Source organism: Diabrotica undecimpunctata, chromosome 8 (assembly GCF_040954645.1).
Source record: "Diabrotica undecimpunctata isolate CICGRU chromosome 8, icDiaUnde3, whole genome shotgun sequence".
Taxonomy (NCBI): Eukaryota; Metazoa; Arthropoda; class Insecta; order Coleoptera; family Chrysomelidae; genus Diabrotica; species Diabrotica undecimpunctata.
In genome coordinates this window covers 68,272,714-68,285,920 of record NC_092810.1, presented here as the reverse complement: position 1 = coordinate 68,285,920, position 13,207 = coordinate 68,272,714, and the positions used below count along the sequence as shown (strand labels likewise).

General features: G+C 36.4%; 1 protein-coding gene across 3 annotated transcripts in view; it reads right to left on the bottom strand.

Moving 5' to 3' along the window:
* The window catches only part of Hip1 (Huntingtin interacting protein 1), a 135,726-nt gene that overhangs the window by 115,711 nt on the left and 6,808 nt on the right, over positions 1-13,207 (bottom strand). The window lies entirely within an intron of this gene.

The window sequence follows — 13,207 nt, the reverse complement described above, 5'->3', positions numbered from 1 at the left end:
CCGTCAAAGTCAGACTAAATATTAACTTAATAATAAAATATATTCACCACTATTTCTCCCAAACTATTCACTATTCACCCTTGCTGTAGAACACATTTTTAAGAATTTAGATTGGGGCAAAAATGGTATAAACATCGACGGATCGTAATTAAACCTTTTGTGATTTGCAGATGACAGTTTTAATAGCAGATAATATCAAAGAACAAAATGAGATGTTATTTGTGTCGTTTACACCAACTATTAAAAATAACCACGATGGTACGTAGAAGTACAGACTTCTACGTACAACCATTGGCTAGCTGGTAAAAAAACTCACATTAAAAAAAAACCTTCTATGAGCAATAGGAACGAAGTTGGGGACTATTTTTAAAAAATCATATCTCCATTGTTTATAAACATTAAGAAGTAAAATTTGCACAATTTTGAATGAAAATCTAAACTTTATATTGAAACTTACTACCTATAAAATTCATCCAATTTCCCTTCAAATTGACACACGTAAGAAAAATTTGCATTATCTCGGCTTCCATTGTAGCTAGAAGCCTCTTTTTTTTAATCTGAGGTAGCTCGTCGAAATATGAATAACTACATAGTTTTCACTGACCGGTGGTCGGAATGGAAGCCGAGATGATGTAAATTTTTCCTACGTGTTTAATCGTGTTTAAAATCGATGATTTTTGCCTAACCAGACTGGGCTGTTTTACAAAGATCTGAAAATATGATATACTCAAACGCAAACGTACGATTGGTGCGACTATTATTCTAATGCACTAGCTAAACTCATATCTAATCAGGAATAAATAGCTAATAAATATTTAAATATGTTCCTGAAGGCAGCATAAAAGAACATTTAAAAAAAGCCTTGAATGCTGGCGACAATCTTGACTTTCTTAGTAGCTATGACAGACTTTTTATCAAGTTTTAATCATCAAAAATAATATCATGAAATATCCTGTATTACACATAATTATCAAGTAGTTTAAAAAATTATATTACTTTTAAAATGATCACAGGAAAAGAAGCAACTAGATTAGATAAAAAATTACAGATAAATTAGAAATTTGGTAGAATACTAAAATAGATATTGTAGATTTGCTTTATAACAACGCAAAATAACTTTAATTTTGAAATTGTGCTTTATATTTTTTCTTTAATGATGGAGATGTCAATATTCATGATTTATATGTCACTTTTCATACATTGCGTACTACAATACTTACATTGTTTAATCTCTTTATTATTATTTATATTACTGTGACATGATTTGTCTCCAAATAAAGCAGAGTAAATTAAAAGTCTAAAAAGCATTTAACATCAAAATAAGAAAATAGAAATAAGTGGAAAGGATATAGAAGAAGTGCTTCAATTTACATATTTGTGATCAATTATGACAAACACAATAGAATAACATGGATCATGATCATCATGGTGCTACAACCCTTAAAGGGCGTCGACTTTCTCAAGCTTTCTTCGCCATTCTGCTCTGTCCCTTGCTTGGATTTTCCAGTTGGTAACACCGATCTTCTCAGCATCCTGTGTTACCCCCCGTCTATCCACCTCAGCTTTGGTCTGCCCTGTCTTCCCATTCCCACCGGTTGTGCTGTTAGAATCTTTTTTATCATGTTCGATTCCAGGGCACGGTCTACATGTCCTGCCTACTGCAAACGGTTTCGTTTGATTATAATGGTAATATTTTTTCCACCAAACTTATGCTTGTAGATATTCTGCAGTTCAAAGTTATATCTAAGACTCCATATTACGTTTTCACAGACCGCTCCGAATATCTTGCATAGTTCATTTCTTTCAAAAATCGATAGAGATGTTTCATCTGATACCTCTGAACCATTTGTGAGAAAGGGAACTATCAGTGTTCTATACAGTCTTATATGAGTTTTTTGAGACAGACGTTTGTTAGCTAAGTACTCTGATAGACCATGAAGACACATGTTTGCAATTATGATTCGCCTTTTTATTTCTCGTAATGTGCTATTTTTGGGGTTAATCGATGTCCCTAGATATATGAACTCTTTGATCGTTTCAGAGTTTTAGTCATTTACAATTAGATCTGCGTCAACTCCGCCATTGCCGGTCCCAAGCCCGGATGAGAAATGAGGAGGGTGAACGGCTAGTATGATAGGTATTGGTGATAGTATCCATGATAATCGGATGGTGTCAATAAATGCCAAGTAATCTTCAAGTCTACACTTGTAGATGCCACTAGTAAATCCTACCCAAGAAGGGATGGGTGAAGACGAGGTCCAGCGCCTTAAATCTGGAACGTCTTGGCTAAGGTAAGGTAACCCTAACAGAAGTGTCACTGGCCCTCCAGGATGAGGGTTGTGCATGAGGCTAACTCCCTCATCCCGTAAAAACCTATTGTTGCGAAATTTCAAGACAGAAAAGCCGAACTGAATTCAAGACGACGATCCATGCATCGAACTAAGTAATAACATGCAACAATCAATGCATTAATTAACATTTGAGAAACAAGTGACACATCCGAAACAACAAAAACTATAGAACAAACTATATTAACTTGGAAACATGATGAAATTATAATAAGAAAACTAGAATAATTTTGGCCCAATACAATACCTTCTTCATCACCCTCATCTTCTCACCTGCATTAATGTTCAGATTGTCGCTTCAACTTTTTCGGGGCCGGCCTACACTTTTCCGTTGGCGATTTATCTCGAGCGATTCTACCATCCTTCTTTCTTCCATTCTGCTAATATATTCATTCCACTCTTTTTCCTGTTTAACACCCAACCATTAATATCACCTATCTCACATGTATTCCTTATGTTTTTCATTCCATATTGTATTCTTTAGACCGCCAGCTATTTTTGTTGTTCTTCTTGTTCGTTCTCTTACTTCTGCTGATATTTATATGCTAAATATTTAAACTTCATCTCTTGCTATGTAACCGATCCATTCACCTCGAGTTAACATCTGACAGGTGTCTTTGATCTTGTCATACATTTTGTTTTAGCGGCTGATATCAGAATGCTGAACGATTTGGGTGTGAGGTTAAATTGATATATCCTCTCATTTTGCGCACTTTCTTCATTATCTCATCCATAATAGTGTTGAAGAGTAACGGGCTCAGTAAGTCACCGTGATGAATGCCATTTCCAGCTAATATAATATATATGTATATATATATATATATATATATAATATATATATATATATATATATATAGATAAGTAATATATAGATAAGTAATGTCTTTTAGTTAGACAGATTGTATTATATTGTATTGTTATATGTTGTATTCTATTTTGCAGGGTATACTGAAAACTAGAAGAGAAAAAGTAGTTAAGATGTCATGATTCTTTTTTTGTTAAAGTAACGATTGCGTAATCAAATCCTCAATAGCTCCCTCATTAACAAGATACAGGGCGATTATTGAAAATTGTCAAAGACGACAGTGTTATATATCTCCTTTATTAAAAAAATTTAAAAAAACTTTATTGGAACTTTTGATAGATATTATTATGGAAGGGTTTAGTGGCGTACAAAAAAATTTTATACGCCAAAATACCAACTTGTTTTTTATATGAGACACCCTATATTTTTTGACAGTTTTCGTTGACATTTTTAATTCTCTTTCACCTGATATGACTTATTATATATCTATTTTCAGTCGTTGGAGCTACTCTGCAAACAAATTGTTTATTTAACATCGAGTTAAAGACACTTCACAGAAACAAAACTCTCAGTAACAGATTCTAACATATTATTCTGAGGATACTAATATCAATCAACTTAAAAAATACTAATAACGAATTTATTAACAACAAAAAAACTACTTAACAACCAAAATTAATTAGACAAATATATTTACATTAGAATAAACATACAAACAACAATAATAAACAACGTAAGAACTAGACAATTTTACAAAAATATAAAAATTAATGTTCAAAATGCCCTCCGTTTTGTTATAATAATAATTGACACATTTTTCTTACAGATCTTTCACAATTAAGTAATGCACTGGCTTTATTTTTCTAAATGCTTGATGGATGCTTTATAATACTTCTTCCTTAGTGTTAAAGTCAGTTTTATAAATGTTATTTTTTAAAAATCCACAAATAAAAAAATCAGGAGGATTTAGTTCTGGTAAACAAGGACCATAAGTTCCAATCTACTGATTATGAAATTTTTCATTTTAATAACAGCAATATGGGCAGCTGCTCCATCTTGTTGAAACCAAAATGTATTTCTCCCAGCCAAATATTCCTTATAAAACATGTTTAAATTTGTTTCTAAGATAACTATATATCCGGCAGCAGTTAGGTTATCAACAAATACATGATTAACTAATTTATTATGCTTAGCAAAACAACTAACGTTAAAACCGAATCTCTGCACTTGATATGGCGAGTTTCCTTGCTAAATATTACCTTTTAACAAAAATTATGATTTTCTATACATTTTCCTATTTACTATTCTGCAAATTATATCTTTCTCAACTAATCGTTTGGGTATAATATTTGCGGATGCAGATGTACGCTAAGCCCTAAATTTATGCTTTCTTAAAATTTTCCCAGCACTTGTCTTTGGAATGCCTATTTCGTTAGCAATATGGCGTAAAGTCAAGAGAGAGAGAGAGAGAGGGGGGGGGGAGAGGGGGGGAGAGAGAAGGAGAGAGAGAGAGAGAGATTGCAAATGTGTTGCACGTGAAGCCAAAAACAGTTTATAAGAAAACGGGAAGAGGTTTATAAGAAAACAGCAAGCGATGTAACTGCCTGCTTTGATTTGCAAAAAATAATAACTACACCCTAATCCGAGGTATCATTGTAATATTATAAAAGAAAGTTTAAAGTGTATAATTTTACTATCTTTGATATTGGATCTGTGTAAGGTTATTGTTATGCAACTGTTTTATAATTTGTAAATGCTCATTTTGTAATAAATAAATATAACAGATATTATTTTATTTACCCCTTGTTAGTATATGTATGATGTGAATTCTTAGATACTTGTTTGAGTAAAAAAAATCACGTTAAGGTAAAATCAATAAAAAAACTAATAATAATCTCTTTATTTAGATATATACTCATTATTTACCATTTACATGCACCTAATCAAAACAACATACAAACATACTTTGTTGAAATATCATTGTATAAACCACTTGATTTTCACCTAAAATTCTTTAAAAACTTGGTATTGTAACTCAACCTAAATCAAGACCAGTAATTTTAACAACAATGTGGTAGGTTGTTAAAAGTTATAAAATATGTATAAGAAAGATATAAATAAGAAAACTACAAGAAATATTAAGTAAAACTGACAAAGTAAAAAAATAAAATGTGAAAATTTTTATAAATCGCTCTCCTCTAAACTAGGCAAAAGAGAGTAACGATGGTTTTCATATCAGGTGTCGATATATAACCCTACCGTTTTCAACATTTTTAAATGATCACCCTACAGCTCGCTAATGTGGGAAGCTATTGATGATTTGATTAGGCAATCGTTACTTTAACGAAAAAAGAAGTCATGACATCTTAATTACTTTTTTTATATCTCTACTAGTTCTCGGTATACCCTGTAAAACATACCCATTTGGGACACCCTGTAGATTAATTTTGATATTTGTAGGATTACTTGTATGGATACTAAAATGATTCAAAATAAGGAAAAATATGTACAAAAAAGGTTATAAATTGACTTCAAAAAAAGATAAGTATTAATGAAATTCACTACTTATTTTTAATTCACAATTTTCAAAGTCATGTCACACATAAATAAGTATATGGTTAATTTAAATTTAAAAATGGAATAATATTGTTATGAATTTATTAAAAGGTTCAATATTTATAACACTTACGGATTTAATTTATTTCTTTATTTATATTAACTTATCTGACAATAATTTATTATATCCGTACGTAACAAATTCGCGAGCGCGGGGTCTTGAGAATTAACTGGCCCTCCATATAAAAATGTTGTATTTATATACGAAATCCTGATATACTAGAACAGCATCGAAAGATCGAGAAGCTTAGCCGGCTCATTCACCATAATTTTGGTTCTAGACTTCCACCGAAATTTCTACAATAAAACAGAATAATTAGTCATAAAAGTTAGGCCAGTATATTTATCGTAACATTGCCCCCCTCTTAAAAGATGGTTCCTCCTGGAACCTTGTCGGGACTGGAACCGGAACTGTATGCTGGTATCGGCAACTGGACCCTCTTTTACAACTTCCAGTTGTATAAAAATGACAAGGGACGGTTTTCTCTCCGCACCAGTAACTATGCGGATTGCAACAGACTAACACCTGGACTTCGGTGTCTTTAAAGATCTCCTCCACCATATTTCGGATAACCCTCCAATCTAATTGGCGGCACTCCAACTTTGGCATGGCTAACTTTTGCACGTCGGACTCTAGTACGTGCCCTCTCAATTGAAGTAAGGCTTCCCATACATCTCGGTAGGTAGGTTGGTCACGGGCAGTGTCTTTTGTTACCAGGTAGAAAAGGTAACGTGATGCATCTTGGAGTTTCAAGGTTTTACCGGGAGCTGGCACTTGGCATTGAAGTTCTGCAACTCGACCAAACTTCCTTCGAAAGACGGATGCCAACCCTGGTGCGTCTTTGATACTGGCCGGGATGGTAAGGGCCAGCGAGTAGTCATCGGGGAGCGCGAGTAGATCTTGCTTTTCTTCAGTGGTAACACCATGTCTCGCTTTACCGGTACCTCCATAGGCACCCATGAATTCCTCAAACGTGAGGTCAGACACATCTTGGACTTGGTTTACTTCCACTTCTTCATCTACGTCGTGGTCACCTTCGAAAGATGCCAACCGGTTATGGTGTACTATCATCGGCTTTCCCCTCGGAATCTTGCTTATTCGGTAGATGACATCGTTGATCTTCTCCATGATGAGGTATGGACCTTCCCAAAACTGCTGCAATTTGGGAGAACAACCTTTTCGCTTCTTGGGATTATACAGCCATACTTTGTCGTTCTTCTTAAAGCAACCCTTTTCGGCTTGTGTATCGTACCGTTTCTTCATTCGGTCGCTAGCAATCTGAAAGTGGGAACGGACCAACTCATGTACATCGTCCATTCTTCTTCGTAATTCGATCACATAATCTTCACCTGCTACATCTTCTCCAGGTCGACACCCAAATTCTAGATCACAAGGTAGTCGCATTTCGCGTCCGAATAGGACTCTGGCTGGTGTCTGGCCCGTTGATTCGTTAACAGCAGATCTGTAGGCCATTGTGAAGAACGGAAGGTATTGGTCCCAGTCTCGCTGATGATCGGACACCATCTTTGTCAAATACTTGCCAACTGTCCTATTCATTCGTTCTACCATACCATCCGATTGCGGATGATACGCGGTAGTTCTTGTTTTCTTCATGCCTAGTCTATCACATATTCCTTGGAATAGATCACTTTCGAAGTTCCTGCCTTGGTCACTATGGATCTCCAAAGGCACTCCAAATCGGCTGATATATTCTTGGATCAACTTATCTGCAACGGTGGCGGCCTTCTGGTCTGGAAGTGCGTAAATCTCGACCCACTTAGTGAAGTAATCCATTACTACTAACATGTACTTGCCCCCATTTTCACTTTCTGGAAATGGCCCTGCAATGTCCAAAGCTATTCTTTCAAACGGGCTTCCAACATTATATTGTCTCATAGGAGCTCTCCTTTTCCGGTGAGGCCCGTTACTCGTAGCACAAATAGTACATTTCTTACACCAGTCTTTTACGTCGTCGGAACTGTTCATCCAATAAAACCGTTCCCGAATTCGCTGAAGGGTTTTCCTTACACCAAAATGCCCTCCCGATGGACTGTCGTGTAACTGACGAAGTACTTCGGCTATTCTGCTCTTTGGAATCACCAACTGTCTTCTTTTCTCTGAACCGTCATCATTTTCCAGGACTCGTTTGAGCAAGCCATCTTCGATGATAAATGAGTCCCACTGGGCCCAATACGTCTTAACTACTGAGCATAGGTTTGATATTTCCTGCCAAGGTGGTCGACGGTTTTCCTCTTTCCATTTTCGGATTTTCTGTATAACTGGATCTCTCTCTTGTTCTTCCCTTATCTTAGTGGGCGTCCAGTCGTCGTTGACAATCGTCGTTCTTAGCACTGCTGCTTCCTTGGATTCCGTTTTGTTGCAGTGGGGACACTCTGCTGGGCATGGCCGTCTGGAAAGAGAATCAGCGTTTCTGTGGCTAACTCCGGCTCGGTGCTCAATCTTAAAATCGTATTCTTGGAGTCGTTCGATCCACCTGGCTATCTGACCCTCTGGATTCTTAAACTGCATCAACCACTTAAGGGCGGCATGGTCGGTTCGGATTAAAAACTTCCTTCCATAGAGGTATTGATAGAAGTGCTCTACTGATTTCACTACTGCCAGAAGTTCTCTTCTCGTGACGCAATAATTCCGCTCAGGTTTTGAAAGAACTTTACTAAAATATCCGAGGACTCGTTCCTGTCCTCCTTGAATCTGAGACAGCACTCCTCCAATTCCCACATTACTTGCATCTGTATCTAAGATGAACTCTCCTTCCGGCAGTGGATACCCTAAAATTGGTGCTGTTATTAAATGCTTTTTCAAGGTCTCAAAGGCATTTTGGCAGTCTGTATCCCAGCGGTAATCTCTTGCTTCCTCCGTAAGTCGCGTTAATGGCTTAGCGATATCTGCAAACTTCTTAATAAACCTCCGGTAGTAAGTACATAGTCCAAGAAAACTTCTCACTTGATGTTTGTCAGTTGGTTTTGGCCATTCCTTAATAGAATCGATTTTTCCCTTATCCACGGCCACTCCTTCTTTACTGACTATATGACCCAGATAATTGACTTTACCTTGAAATAGCTGGCACTTCTTGGGGTTTAGCATCAATTGGGCAGCTTTAAGTCGATTAAAAACGTTTTCTAAATTCCTCAAATGATCTTCGAATGTCTCCCCCAAGACGATTATGTCATCTAAATAAACCAGGCATGTTTTCCAAGATAACCCTCTCAACACATTTTCCATAAGCCTCTCAAATGTCGCAGGAGCATTACAAAGTCCAAATGGCATAACGTTGAATTGCCACAATCCAGATCCTGTGGTGAAGGCTGTCTTTTCTTTATCGACTGGGTCCATTTCTACCTGCCAGTATCCAGACTTCAAATCTAAAGTAGAAAACAATTTACTTCCAGCCAATGTGTCCAATGTGTCATCGATCCGAGGCAGAGGATAACTATCTTTCTTGGTAACGTTGTTCAGCAAACGGTAATCCACACAGAACCTCGTCGTTCCGTCTTTCTTCTTAACCAGGACCACCGGAGAGACCCATGGGCTCGTAGAAGGTTCTATCACCCCGTCTTTCTTCATTTCCTGAACAATCGTTTCAGCTTCCTCTCTCTTCGCCTGTGGTAATCGTCGAGCTGTTTGACGAATTGGCTTAGCATTACCAGTATCAATTTTATGCTTAACAACGGTAGTTCTTCCCGTCTTTCCTCCTTTCGGTACGAAAATATCACGATACTGCCGAAGAAATTCCCTTAATTTCCTTTTCTCCATCTGATTTAGAGACTGTCCTGCAACTGCAACCATTTGGTCGAATTTGTCGTTGGAATTATCAGATGTTGTCGCCTGACGAATTATGGATGTCACAGGTACACAAGTTCCTACTTTTGTCTCTTTCTTTATGGTCACTGGGTAGTCGTTGACATTGATGTCTCACAGGAATTTCTTTAGCCGAAGTCACCAATTCCTTTCCAATTATGATTCCACGGCCAACCTCATCGTCGTGGTTCCAAGGCTCCATCATAACAGGTCTCCCTTCGTCTACAATTCCCTGTAGTCGCGCTACTATGATCGTTTCGCTTCTCGCAGGCACGACTGTATCTTCTGTAATGGCTGCTTGCACAGTGTTGTCATTATGTGGATGGAGAAATACCTCCTCGTTGCCAACTTTGATTACCTTATTCTTAAAATCCAATTGGAATCCATGCATATTCATTACGTCCATTCCTAATATAACATCCTCTTCGATGTCAGCAACTATAACAGTATGGACAAACTTTTCTGCCCCAATTCCCAATTGTACCTGGATTTCTCCATGAATGTTGGCATTTTCACCTGTAGCGGTCCGAAGTCGTAACCTCGTTGGTAACAGTTTCTTTCGGCTGTTTATAACTGTTGGGCGTATAATGGTTCTGGTCGCTCCGGTATCCACCAACAACGTATGTCTTTTACCATTTATTTCTCCATCTACATATACACTATCTTCACGACATTTCAAAGAAGCTATTAGTATAAGAGGGTCTTTGGAAAAGTTCCGGGTCGAAGCTGCTCCCCTAAAGCCGACTCGTTCTGGTTTTCCTGATGGTGAGTTTCTTGATTTTATGGTCTTCGTTTTCTTGCATGTAATACTTTTCATCATATTAACGAGCTGGTCAAGTTTATCTTCATCTCCTTCCTCTTTTACAGTCCTAACTTTACTGTACCCGCCAGAGGCCTGCGTAGCTGACTCGTATTCGAGAGCGGCGGATAAGACATCAACCAGCGTCTTGTGACGAGCTAATCGTAGTGTTCTCTGCATTTCATGATCACGAAGACCATCAATAAACGTTTGAACGGCCAATTTTTCCATCATGTCTTCGGGAGCTGTTGGATAAGCATATCGTACTAATCTGGCAATATCTACCTCATATTCTTGAAGAGCCTCATCTTTCTTCTGTCTACGATTTTTAAGCTGCGACTGATATACATGCTCCAAATGTTCGTGGCCATATCGCATATTTAACCTCTTCTTCAGTTGTTCGAAATCATCGGTCTCCTCTACGGCTATGGTCTGAAGCACATCTAAGGCATCTCCTCGAAGAGCGATAGTCAGGTTCACAGCCTTTTCTTTTTCAGACCATCCATTTGCTCTTGCGGCTGATTCGAACTGTTTCATGTAGTTGTTCCATGATGATTTTCCGTCGAAAGTTGGGACTTTAACATGAATAGAACCTCCACTTCCTTCAAATTTCGGCCGTGTCTCCAACTTAAATTTCGTCTCGTCTTCTTTTATTTCCACTGTAATCGGATTGTTACCTCTCTCTGCTGTCCCTGTTTCCTCCATCTTCCTTTCCATCTCTTTCCATATCTTTTCTTCGAAGGCTAACATATCGGCAGCAACTTGGCTTTTTAATGAAGATATTCTATCGTCCAGGGCAGACATCTCAGAAGTGACTTTAGAGATTTCCGAAGAGATGTTAGCAGAGACTTTGCTTTCCAGCGAAGAAATCTCGTTAGAAACTTTGTCTTCCAACGAAGCGATGTCGCCGGAAACTTTGGCTACATCACCAGAAACCTTGGCTACATCAGAAGAAACTTTCGAAATATCGTCAGAAACTTTGTTCTCTAATGATGCGATGTCACCAGAAACTTTGGCTACATCAGAAGAAACTTTCGAAATCGACGAGAGGACAGCATCTTCAAATATATAAGTCTCTGGATCTAGTCCTTCTTCTAGCAAAGCGTTCTTTAGTCGTTGGACTAACTCAGCCTTTTTTCCGGTAGAAGCTAATTCTCTGTCTTCGAGATGTCTTCTTAAATTAGTCACTGTCAGCTCATAAATCGTAGCCATTTTCACAATTTATTTTATATTCACTTGTATTATTATTATAAGTCTAATTTATGTTCGATCCCACTTCTGACACCATTTGTTATGAATTTATTAAAAGGTTCAATATTTATAACACTTACGGATTTAATTTATTTCTTTATTTATATTAACTTATCTGACAATAATTTATTATATCCGTACGTAACAAATTCGCGAGCGCGGGGTCTTGAGAATTAACTGGCCCTCCATATAAAAATGTTGTATTTATATACGAAATCCTGATATACTAGAACAGCATCGAAAGATCGAGAAGCTTAGCCGGCTCATTCACCATAATTTTGGTTCTAGACTTCCACCGAAATTTCTACAATAAAACAGAATAATTAGTCATAAAAGTTAGGCCAGTATATTTATCGTAACAATATTGTTTCCGAATAGAAGGTAGCAAATATAGACTAAAAATAATAGTTATCTAATAATTGATTACTATTATTGTTATGTGGTATATTAACTTGCTGTGATGATGCTTTGATCTTTCATTTATGTGTTAGTAAAATATAAGAAAGTGACAGCCAAAACTTTGGAATAAAAAATATTCTTCCATGATAAACCTAACAGGTGTTTATAATTTATCCAAGTTAATAAGCCAATTCTATAGCGGGATAAGATGGTAAAATCTGCACTCGGTTTTACTCTTATTTGAGATTAGGCACTCGAAAGTACATATTTAGAAACCACTATAGCCAAATTTTTAGCTCCTTAGGTGGCCTCAGGTGTCCTCTATCGGAAAAAATGTGTTTAAAAAAATCGGTTGCCTGTAAAGTCGGTTTTACGGGCGAAGATTTTACGTGACAACGTCTTTTTCTCGGTAGAATATTTATTGATATGAATATTATTAAATTGCACAATAGGAACAAGGAATTGAATGAAAATAAGAATTGCACAAATTTTAACTATAGAAATATATTTTGTTTACTAAAACATTGTACATGTAAACTTAAACTTAACTAATTTCTATTTGAGTGATTTTGTTGAGGATAGGACGATGATAGGAGAAATATGAAATGAAAGGAAGTGTTTCTGCTGTAATGTGTCTTGAACGCCAAGAACGCTCGAGAAAGACAGAGACCAGTGATGTTCCGTGGAGCTTATCCAATATCGGGAGATGCCTTCGGCAAAATTCGGTAGATTTCGGTAGATCATATGCAATGACGTAAATTATATATATATATATATATATATATATATATATATATATATATATATATATATATATATATATATTATAATACAGTGCGTCCAATTAAGTGAACACCATAATGGAATTTTTTTTTAGTTTTATGACCTAAAACCTAAAATCAATCATCAATTAAATTTTTTGAGCCATATACACGAGGTTTGTCAAAAAATATGAACATAAAATTCATATTTTTTGATAAACTGCCTATATTACTAAAAAAATTTAATATCTGATGATTGTATTCTAAGTTTTAGATCATTCAGAACTTTTTAGAAAGAATAACTTTTTTCCATAAAACGAAAAAAAGAAAAGTTTCCCATTATGGTGGCGACTTAATGGTTCAAAAGTTAAAGACCTTAAATAATTATGCTGAACTAATTATTAGAAA